Raw genomic sequence first — 12,342 nt, 5'->3', positions numbered from 1 at the left:
CATTCAGGTCATATTACATTAAATCAATAATCTTCTATTCCACACACTTGAGATTGTCACTTTATCACATTTTATTTAATGTGAGTGAATACATGTCAAAAGAATGTTTTTTAAATCTTATGAATTTGACATGAATAAGTTGAAACACTGAGCTTCTGAAACTCCAACTGGTGACGTCCAGCTACAGTCTGGAGTTCTGTCGTTCTCAGAGAAACTACATAATAAATGTTTCTATGAAAAACATTAAGTAAATAATACAGCTTCTCTTATTTACAGTTCAGTTTTTGTGAATTCACCTTAATAAGATTTTTCTGTGAAACTTAATGCCGAATTATTGGCAGAAAGTTTGCTTACTTCCTGTTTTCCCCCTAAAATATTCAAAATGTGTATTTTGTAAGCTGAAGTACCCAGACACAATGTTAATCTTGGAAATAATGTATGCTGGTTATTGAGACTGATGTTTCATAAATATATTAAAATAGTTGATCAATTGTTAAAGTTAATATTACGCCCCATACAACTTTCCTACATGCTGACGCCCCTTGTTCATCCTGCTCCTACAGATCAGTATGCACTGCTGAAATGTGGCTCTTTTTTTATCACAGGCCTAAACACAGTGTGAAGCGTCTCCAACCATCCAAAGAAACAAAATCCTGTTGTTGTCTTGGCTTTGTTTGGTTTTGTTTCAGGTCGCTTCTCACTTGATATTGGACAGGTGCTGAGAGATTTCTCTGAGTCAAGCACATCCTCACCTTCAAGCTGAATTAAAAATCTGATTTATTGGATCAAGAGCAGATGTGCTGGTTACTGTGTCTCATTGTTATCACTGTGTAATATGTCCTAATCCACTTCCTCCATCAATTTCACATACTGAAGCACAAAGTCTTGAGAACAACCTCTGTTTATCCGAGTTTTATCAATTGCCTACTCATCTAAAGGAGCTGTCTGAGTCCAGAAGGTGTTGACCGGGTCTGTGCTGTCAAATCATTTCAATCTGGCATGAAAAGTCTAGCAGAATAAACTCTGATAATATTTAAATAACATGGAGTTTCTGTGGCTGGGCCTCTGCAGACCCTCTGTATGCAGTGTGTACCTTAGACTGTCTATTATTTTCCCACTTTACTATTAACCAAATTGTGGGAAAAACTGAAAAATGGTCTTTGTGTCATAACATCCTACAGGTAACCCTCACGTGTATGTCCTAAACAAAAATTTTAGTGGTTGGTTTACTTTTGTTTGGTGTCTTAAAGTTCTTTCTGTAAGTGTTGTGATCTGTGTTTTCTGTGTATTTATTTTGAAGTTTTTCTGTGTTTATTAGTCTGTTCCTCTGTGAGTCTCTGTCTTCCCTGTTGATTGTTCCCAGCTGTGTCTCGTTTCTTTGATTACCCTCCCAGTGTATTTAGTCCCACCTGTTGTCTTTGTCTGTTGTCGGATCCTCGTCATGTGTGCATCTCTGTCTTCCTCGTTGCGCTCTGTTTTGGATTCTGTTCATTTGTGGATTATTCACCATTAAACCGTCATTCATCTTCATCCTGGGTCTGTCTGCGTCTTCCCTCACACCGCCACACCGTAGATTAGTGATGGGTAGATGAGGCGTCATGTATCGTTTCGACACATAGCAAAACTGTGTCGATTCTGTCACTCAATACTGACACCTACTGGACATTAAAAATTACCACAGGCATCATAGTGATTTGATGACCTAGTCTATACAATAAGATTTAAGTCTTTGTATTTTATTGAATATTATATATTGTATTATGTCATATTTAAAATATATTTGATATACAGTCAATAATGTGAACATGTACCATAAAGTGAAAATTTAAGTGAATGTGTTTGGAATGAGGATGCATGGACTGTTTCTTTTTCCACAATTTTCTATTTAAATAAAGTTTTTACAACATTTTGAAATTAATCCTGTTATGCTTTTTTGACAAAACTTCTGCTGTAGAGAAAAATGAAGTAAACTCTACATTTACAGTGAACCCTTGTTTTTCTTAGGGGTTGCGTTCCGAAAATAACCCGTGAGGCGAAATCCGTGAAGTAGTTTCCTTTAGTTTTTACAATTATTACACAGCACAATTAAATACTCTACATTGAAACCAAAGAACAAAACCTGTTTTCAGGTCAGCAGATGTGCATCAATCGGGCCTTAATGTGATCCGGAGTCGTGTCATCTCATCAACGAGCCTCCGGTCGGGTTCTGCTGCCTCTGGACACAGTTTTTTTTTTTTTTTCCAGCTGGCATTCAAAGTTTGTTTCCATCTCCTGAGTGGCCAATCTGTATTAAACACCGTAACGTTATTTGCACTGGGGTAGAGAAGAAGCGCAGAGACTGTTTTTACCAATCATATGGTCAATCAGGACGAAGAACACTGTGGGAAAAAAACTGCACAAAAAAATCTGCGAAGCAGCGAAACCGTGAAAAGTGAACCGCGTTACAGCGATGGTTCACTACGGAAGCGCATTGCTATCACGCAGGGGGGAAAAAATTCGAGCGCTATCACGTTATAACGTGATAAGTAACTTGTTAAAACGTGATACGTATCTTGTTAAAACGTGATAATTCTATGTCCAGGAAGTGGCGGTATTATGCTAGGCTAGTACAGTGGCTGACATGAATTGGTCAGGTTTCCCTTCATGTTTGTTCTACACGGATATGGATGCTGCTTTGCGCTGTGGTTAAAACCATTAATAGCTACTCTGAGCAGGATCCTACACGGACCGGGGCTGCACAGAAGGAAACGTCAGTTCGGTTCTCTAGCTGTGACGGCGTTCCTGACTGTCTGGATCGAAGTTGAAGTTGGCTTCCGGTTGTAGCTTCTGATTCAGGAAATGGCTAAAGAGCGATTAGAACGGAGGCTCAGATGTATTTGCTGAACATTTTCTGTAAAACATTTTTATTGAACAGTACAATAGGTGCATAACGGCAACGGCTGTTCGTAACCAAGCAACCAAAATAAACAGAAGGCTAGATAGTGGCAAAAGACAAAAAATTAGATCCTGTTAAGCATTCTTCAAAATAAAAGACTTCCTCTCTCTTCCCTTTTGTCAAAACAAATCATAAATAAAGCTTTGAATTTAATTATTTTTCACATCACCTTTTTGTAATTATGTACAATCAAGTTACATTCAGTAAATAATAATAAGCATTTAAATTATACTTAACATATGACTGTAATTAGGTAACTCCGTCCATTTTCTTTACACCCTTGTACATTAGTGGGCTCGGGAGGGGTGTTGGTGCCTCTCCAGCTGACATTCTGGGAGAGAGACGAGGTACACCCTGGACAGGTCGCCAGTCTGTCGCAGGGCAACAAAGAGATACACACACACACACACACACACACACACACACACACACACACACACACACACACACACACACACACACGTGTATGTATGTATATATCTGTGTATGGACATATAAATGCCTCTATTTATATATATATAGATTTATATGTATATAGAGTATAGAGGCATTTATAGATACATACACACAAAAAAACATATATATATATATATATATATATATATATATATATATATATATATATATATATATATATTTATTTGTATGAAGTCATATATATATACATACATGAAGTAATATATATACATAAACATATATATGTGTACGTTTATAAACACACACACATTTTCTGTCTCTAAATCTCCCTCTAATTAATAAATGTGGTTTTCTGATTTTCTGTTTCGAATTAGAATTAAACATCTTACAATGGATGAAGATGACTACTGATGTCGTTGAACGTGGGGGAAGCCGGAGTCCCCGGAGTGAACCCACACCTGCATGGCGAGACATTTCCCACCGTGCAGTCCTGTCTTTTCAATATTAATATGTCCAATTAAAAATCACAGTAGCTTTTTTTCAAATTACCGCCAATCACCAAAACACACGTGGCCCCGCCCCCTTTTAAATCTAATCTACTTTAGACATCAGTTGATGTCTATGCTGGATGGACTCTGCATCTGTTTTTGAACAGGCGTAGAGGAGGTGGAGTCAGAGCCTTTTTGATTCGCTTCCACAGCGATTTATTTTTCTTGGGGTTCTCTTCTCCTTCAGAAATATTGTTCTTCTCTGCTGACTCATCAGCTGATTGCGGTTCTAATTCCTGAGGTGGTGTTTGGACATCATCTTTGTTTATTGTAACATTTGTTTGTGGAAGCGATGTTTTCTGATTTTCCATTAGACCACACTCCTCCTCAGTGGAAACAACATCAACTTTACGTGTTGCGTCTTCTGAAACTGTCCCAACTATTGTCTCAGTTTGTTCAGGAGCAATCTGGGGGATGTCAGGTATTTTTTCCGGATCTGGTTTTGTTGTCTCACTGATTGAGATCAAGTGTTGATCTGTCTCAATCGGGTTTAAAACAGTTTCCAGTTCAGGTTTTTCTGCAGTGACCTGCTGTTCTTTAGAGATTTCTGTTTCTATTGTCTGAATCTTATTTTTAACGAAGGCTGTTTGATCCCTAATTGTTTCTACTGTAGAAACTTCTTGTTCTATGTTTGCTCCAGAAATGTTTTCCTTACAGAGGCTCTCCAGTTCAGATGTATCTCTTGCTGCTGCCTTTCTCTTGATCTTAGGTTTAGATTTCTTTGAACGCTTTTTCTTAACCTGGTGGTCTCCATTCTGTTGTGTTATGGAGACCGTTTCTTCTTCTGTCACCTGCAGTTCTTCACCGATGGCTGTTTCATTAGTTTGAATCTCGTTTTCGATGGTCTCTGCCTGGTCTCCAACAATTTCCATTACTGAAACTTTGTCAATGTTGTCACCAGAAATGGTTCCATCATTGACAGCTTTCGGTTCAGATGCTCTCGTTGCTGCCTTTCTCTTGATCTTTCGTTTTGATTTCTTTGAACGTCTTTTCTCAACCTGGTGGTCTCCATTCTGTTGTGCTATGGAAACCGTTTCTTCTTCTATCCCCTGCAGTACTTCACTGATGGCTGTTTCATTCATGTGAATTTTGTTTTTGCCGATCTCTGTCTGGTCTCCAACTATTTCAGGTAGTGAAAGTTCTTTTTCAATATCACCAGAAACGTTTTCATCATTGATAGCTTTCAGTTCAGATGCTCTCGCTGCTGCCTTTCTCTTGATCTTTCATTTAGATTTAGTTGATCGCTTTCTCTCAACCTGGTGGTCTCCATTTTGTTGTGTTATGGAGACCATTTCTTCATTTATCATCTGCAGTACTTCATTGATGGCTGTTTCATTCGTGTGAATCTTGTTTTTGATGGTCTCTGCCTGGTCTCCAACTATTTCCTTTACTGAAAGTTGTTTTGCAATGTTATCACCAGAAATGTTTTCATTACTAAAAACCTTCACTTCAGATGCATGTCTCGTTGCTGACTCTATGCTGTTCTCAACTGTAGATCTCTTGAATATTTTTGTCTGCTGATCCTGATGTCTGTTAATTTGTGTTTCAGAAGGTTGTTTTCTAAGCAGTAAAAACAGCTCAGTTTGCGTTGAAATGGTTTTATAAACTGGTTCCAAGTGAAATCTGTTCTCCACCACATCCATCTCCGTTTGCGTTGATACTGATTGACGGACTGGTTTCAAGAGACATCTGGTTTCAGGCACATCCATCTCTGTTTGGACTGACACACATTGGTAAACTGGTGAGGTTTCTTGTGATTCGCTCTGAGTCTGAACTGAAACCATAGTACTCTTCTTCTGTCTTCTCTCAGAGTAATTTCCTCGTCAGATCTTTCAGCTGTTTAAGTTTGTCGTTTAGTTTCTGATTTACATCGGACATGTCATTGAGCTGTTTCATTAAGTGATTTTGTACTTCCATATGTGCCAATTCAGACTCCTTACATTTGTCTTCACACAAGAATTTTACATGACTTGTCGTTTCCGTAGAGTTGGGCAAATTCTCAATTTCAATTAAAGCCTTTCCTTGAACATTTTCTGCTGTTTGATTAACAGGAACCTCAGTTAAGTTTCCAGTTTGGGTGATGTCCATGGGTTTTCCCAGAGATGGATGCAGCGCCCACCAGGCTGCAAATGACATCTTCTTCTTGCGCTTGTGTAACACGGGGGAAAGAACCCGGATTGTGACTGAGGACGTGGCTCTAAAGCCAACTGGTAGACCACTGAAATATCAAGTGGCCTAGAGTTTCCTTATTTATAATACCCAGGTAGGTCTGGCTGAGAATGATGAAACAGAAATAGTACACAAAATATATTTTTATTTATACATTCTCTTACAATATTAAAAGTAGACTTTATTATTCTAATTAAAAACTCAAAGCTCAAACCCAGGACAAGACTAGAAGCAATTATAATCAAAAACAAATGCAAACCAAATTAGTAGAAACACAAAATAATGTTAGACAAAAGAAAAACAAATCCCACATTGCCCCAACCCAGTCCTAAGGCTGTGCCCAATAATCTAATAAAAAAATAAGGAGCTATAAACTGTTCTGGTTCTGCACTGATCGTGCTACACTCCATCTCTAAAAGATGACCTATTCCTTGAGAGCATCCAACTACAAAACAAATGCACTTTGTGGGAGCATAATAGGCAACAGCAGCAATCTGCAATAGCAAAAGAAAACAATAACACATCTGCTGACAATAATAGACAGGTAGGGTAGTGACATCAAAAAATCCATGTATCCTACCAGTATCAAATGTCCACGATCCGAACACTCTCCAGCAACCCGATGAGCACGGCGCCAGCGCTCATCTGACTGAGAGCCAACTGCAGCACAACGGACCCGACAAACACACTCAGATTGGCGTCACACCCGGTGCCTATATACGCTAATGAGCCCGGCAAGGCTGCGAACGGAAGTGAAGATGGGGAACTGGCTCGAATTTTTTTTCCCTGCGTGATAGCAATGCCTTCCGTAGTTCACTGTATATTAAATAATTTATAAAATGCAACCGAGTAATTTGTAGAATGGCTGTATTTCTAAGTTTATCTGGGTGTATCTGGGACTTCATTCTCATGGCCTCATTATGCCTCAGTATTGAAAAGGTGGATTTATTTAAATAAGACAGTTTAGTTAAACATATGCAACACTTAACCTGCTGAACATAATATGAAAGTAAACTAAGAGTCAATTTCAGCTGAATTTGGATTCAGATCAAGTAGAAACTGACAAGAACCGGATGAAACAAAAATGAAAACAAATTTATTTTCCAATATAAGATCAAAATGGTCCCACAGAGGAAACATTTCCTTTGAAGCTGCTCCATAGATGACGCTGTTCCGTAAAAGATCAAGAATTTGTTTGGCAAATGCTTTTGACAGATTTGCTTCCTTATAAACACAGTTTGGCATCCAGTGTCATTTCGAAACGGTTCCTGTATCGGTCACGTGACTTGCTGAAACCAATACACGCACCGACACGGGTTTTGGTCTGTGGGCCTGATGCATGCACCGACGGATCAGTGTTGCTGGACCCATCACTAGTCTATACCAAACTGATACTTTAAACACAAACATGTTTTAGCCACCCTCAAAGATACAGTGCAGCTTCAAATAACATTTTAAAATTTATGCTTACAGCCTGACTAAGGCTAAATAAAAACTGTATTATCAACAATATTGTAAAACTTATTTTATGACATATGCACAATTAATTTAATCTTAGAACACCACAGCTGTAAAAGCAACAGCTTCTAGTTTACATTAGAAGACCCAAGAGATTGTTAATTAGGCCTGTCAGGCTGTGTGGTTGGTGGTGGTGAGAATGAACGCATAGACACAGGCAGTGAAGAAGATGATGATGTTTAATGATGGAGTGGCTCAAACAGTCCAGATCAGGCAGCATGGCAGAGACAACAGCACAAGGCTAATTACCGGTAGCAACTGACACGAAGACTGAACTAGGAGCAAGTAGTCTCAGGACTATACAGTTCCACTGAGAACTACTGACGACATGCAAAGATGAGGATCTGATGAGGAACACAGACAACAGGTGGGACTAAATATAATCACAGGAATGGGACACAGCTGGGATCAACCAACGGGGAAGACGCAGAAACAGACTCACAGGACAGAGGCTGAACACAGAAAACCTAAAAATAATGCACAGAAACACGGATCATGACAAGGCCGATCCTCCTTTCATTTTGCTGCAACAATGATTGGAACAACTGCCCCTTTATCAACTCAGTAAAAACCATAGTACATAATCAATGTATTGATTAACTAATATGGTTGTATTTTTATCTGTTTGATTTCATTCTTTTGTTTTCTGCTGTGAAAAATAACAGTAGAAAAGTGTCTGAAAGCAGAAAGCATCAATCTGTTGGATGATGCTTTGATATTTTCTAAACAGATAGAATTTCAATCAACTTACCTAATCAAACAGCAAAATGCTCTTTACATAATATTCTCTGATATCAAGTTTTTTGAGTAAATAGTTCCACAAAAAATGTTTTTGTAGTTCTCTTTCCCTCGACATGCTACCCTGACTGCGTGGCGTCCGTTCTAAATGTAAAGACCCAACGTATGTGAAAGTTGGCAGCAGGATCAGGACACGGCACCCTGAGGACCAGCCCATCTCATGGCTGCACCTCATCATTACTCATATCCAGAGACAGTTCAAGCCCCTTTCTGAGTGGGCAGCTCGAAACAGGCTGAGAAAGGTCCGAAAATCAAAACACAATGACTCAGCTTCAGAAGGTCAAAGGTTAAAAGCTTAATGAAGGCATTGGATGTTCTATCAGGGCTCGACTTTAACTCCCCTCTTCCACTCACTTATTGCCATTTATTACTTCCTGCTCCCAGTTTATGTCCGTAAACAAATCCTTTCATATCGTTGTGCTCCAGTTTATTTGTGAAATTTAGCCATGAATTGGGAAAATTGATGGTCACAAAAAAGCTCAAATTTCATTGTAACCCCTCTGGGTTCTCAGAACCATAACAAATGTAAGGTATCTAAATCCATCCATCCATCCATTTTCTTGCACCCTTTTTCCCTCAGTGGGGTCGGGAGGGGTGCTGGTGCCCAGGTATCTAAATGCATTTATTAAAAAGAATTCATTTATTTAAAAAAGGATATAATTCTCAGTTCTTGGGTTAAAAGACTGAAGAAAATAAAGAGTTGATTTAAAAAGACAATAGTTGGAAGTAAAATGTGTTAAAATGTGTTCTGTCACTTTAAGAAAGGACCATACTGTGTAGTTTGCCTGTGAAGACAGATGAGCGCGAGAGTGTGAGAGACTATAGTGCTGGTTATTTTCTGGGTTGTTCTGCCCAAGATCAAATTTTATTGGGTGATCGCACTTTTCCTGAATTTGGATTGACTGAGGGGCGGGACGAGCGGGAGTGCCGCGAAAAAAAAGAAAAAGAGAGAAAAACAAAAAGGACTCGACGGAGTGAGCGGGGTGTGGTGGAAAAAACTGCGGGAAAGGTGCGACAGTCAAGGTGGACTTGGACCAAGGGATTGCTGGAGGAGCGAGGTTGGAGCGAGCGGTGAGCTGGACACTGGGTTTTTGAACTGGAGCGGTGGAGAGGGAGAGACCCGCTACACCTGCACGGGGCCCGCTGTTTGGAGCTAGCTGCGCTTTCCCCGCCTTTGAAAACGCCACGGAGCACCACGCTGCTAGAGAAGGTTTGACTTATCTGGACCTTTGCTAAACCTGGGTAGGTGCATCGAGGTCCTTGGTGAGTCGTCGGTATCAGGCCTGCAACGGGGTAATGACTATAATGCCGGCGTTTATTTTTGTTTATTTTTGTGGGCCCACTTATTAAAACTTGTATTTTCTTTTGTGTATTTTGGGAAGTCTAATGGACTTTAACATGTTTGGGACTGACTAAAACAAGTTCAGTAAAGGAATATTTAAAAGTTTGAACATACGGGGAAAGTCCCTATTCTTAACCAGGTGTCTGAGCCTGTGATTGTCATTTGTATGTTTACTGTTTGATGTTGGAGCGTTAAATAAATGGTTTACGTTCATTAAGGTCCATCATTGGTGGGTCTAGTGGGAAGTAGTCGAACCCAGAGCGCTATATCCAGCATAGATATAAGAGAGCGCTACATCATGTTTTTCAGCTGGTTGTCTGTCCATTTGACTGCAACTGAAAAATTTTGAAAAAAGTAAAGTGGCAGAACGACCTGCAGCAATCTCTAAGAACTGGCAGCTGTGAACAGAAACACTGTAACCATAACTTGTTGAATTAGTTCAATTCTGGGCTTTAATTCCACAAATAACTAAATACATTTCACTCATTTTGTATTGAAGTTTATGATTTATGACATCAAATATTTTCAGGTTACAAAAAGCCAGAAGTGACGGTTGGTTGGTTGGTTGGTTGGTTGGTTGGTTGGTTGGTTGGTTGGTTGGTTACTTTCAAGAACAATAATCACAAAAATGATGAAAAGTTTATGTATGTTAGTCCTTAATTTCTAATAGTCTGTTTTGACGGTTAAAGGTGTCACAGGATTTGCAAACAGCTGTAGAGTCAGGAGAAGAGCAACTGACATCTCTGCAGACCCCACACATCCTGGACTTGTCGTTTTTTCTTCAGCAAAGTGTTACAAAAATTGTTGCAAGAGAATTCCTCCCACAAGTCTGTGAAACAAGACTTGGGATTTGTCATATTTGTCTTTAACAACCTTTGTTTTCTTTTTTTTTGTTGCTTTAGATTTAACAAGAAATTGCTGTACATACTGATACATGCACACACTGTTTATTTTTTATTTCTTCTGACATTTACTTAACATCTGTGCAGTTTGTGTGTTTGGTTTTGTCGAGAAAAGTCGAGCTCATCCCACTTCCCCATGCTGGAGATTTTAGTTTAATAGTAATAATAAATAAAATGACTTTAAAATTAATTACACAGGTGACATCAAGACCCAACAGTAGAGTCAGACGGTAATAAAATTAATCTGGTTGTGTGTGTTGTTATTGTGTCCTGAAAACTTTGCTTAGATTCTTCTTTTTTCTATTTAATCATAAAAAATCATAGTCAGGCAGAAAGAGAGTCATGGAGCAGGAAGAGCTGGTTTCCTTAATAAAGAGGAAGTTTCCAGCCTGAATGAGTATAAAATAGTTCAGACCATTCCTTATTTTAAAGCATTAAAGGTTTTTAAAGAATAAAATCTAAACATTTTGAGTAATTTGATAAAACCCAGAGTGAAAAACTTACATTAATAATAATAACTTATAATTAGGCCAATAATTAATATTGGTTTAACCAGCGGTTGATGTTGGTTTGATTATAAGAATATTTGAACTTACTCTTACACTTGTCAAAGTACTTTAATGTTTAAAGATGAAACATAACTGTAACTTGGTATCAAATAATTAGAATAATGGATATTCTTGGTTTCTTTTCAGAAATGTCTGTAATAACTCACATTATGATTATAATAGGAGTGATTAATAAGTTATGGTTATTATAATGTTATAAATGAATCTTAAATCAGAGAAACTAAAAGGTTATAAATGTGATTTTGACATTGAACTTGAAATGGTGTAAAATGTGAAACTGTAATTAAAGATCACTGATGTTGTGTTGAAGGTAGATGGGAGGTGAAAGGTCAGGGGAAAAGAGGAACTGATAGGACAGCAGAGGTGACCAAGGCCTTATTGCTAAACTTTGACTTTCCTAAGAAAAGGTTGGGCAGGAAACAGAGGTAGGAGGAACTGTTGAGCAACTCGGGGACATTAGAACAGACATCAGGTCATGAGGTCTCCAAGGTGATGGATATGAGATCATCTGTCCAAGCAGTCAGCCAATGAGAGGCACAGCAACAAAGCTAGCCAATGTAAACGCACCAAAAGGTGGATAAACCCTTTATAAGGTGGGTGCAAAAGAGGAATCTTTGGTTGGATCCTTCAGGCAGCTTGGAGCCAAGATGGAGATGGACAAAGGACTCTGCAGCTGAAGAAGAGCCGGGGCCACAGAGCCGGAGACTGTTCTGCACATGGGGACCAACCCGTTAGCAACATGTGGCTTCAAATCGCACTTCTCTCATCAGCTGGGTTTAGACCCCCAAAGACAAAGACCAAGGCAAAGATAAAGATAAAGACAAAGATAAAGACAAAGGCAAAGAGGAAGAACTGGTGTGTTCCTTCCGTGGGACCAGGAAGATCGTGAGACGAGGAGAAGGGAGCTACAGAGCTGCAAGACAAGAAGCTGAGGACCTCTACACACATGAGGAAGTCACCCTGAGGCCCGAGACCTGCTGCTCTAAGTCAGTACTCTTCCTGTACTGGGAACCTCCTGCTGCTGTAACACCTTCTTCATCATCAGGCCAGTTCTGGGGTTCAAAATGCCAAACTCTGTCCGTCTCTCTCAAAGTTTCCCTTTTTTAGTTCTCAGTGTCAGCATTAGGGAAAGATAGGCTAGATT

At 39.2% G+C, this 12,342-nt stretch overlaps 1 long non-coding RNA gene across 1 annotated transcript; it reads left to right on the top strand.

The window, feature by feature from the left end:
- Positions 1-8,868: 8,868 nt before the first annotated feature.
- LOC145554488 (uncharacterized) lies at positions 8,869-9,940 on the top strand. Its single transcript, XR_014090456.1, has 2 exons — positions 8,869-8,915; positions 8,994-9,940. It is a non-coding gene; the product is annotated as an uncharacterized LOC145554488 (long non-coding RNA).
- The last annotated feature ends 2,402 nt before the right edge of the window (positions 9,941-12,342 follow it).

The sequence above is a fragment of the Poecilia reticulata genome, chromosome 2 (assembly GCF_904066995.2).
Source record: "Poecilia reticulata chromosome 2, P_reticulata-male-v2, whole genome shotgun sequence".
In the NCBI taxonomy this organism is placed as follows: domain Eukaryota; kingdom Metazoa; phylum Chordata; class Actinopteri; order Cyprinodontiformes; family Poeciliidae; genus Poecilia; species Poecilia reticulata.
This window is presented reverse-complemented; position numbering and strand designations above follow the sequence as displayed.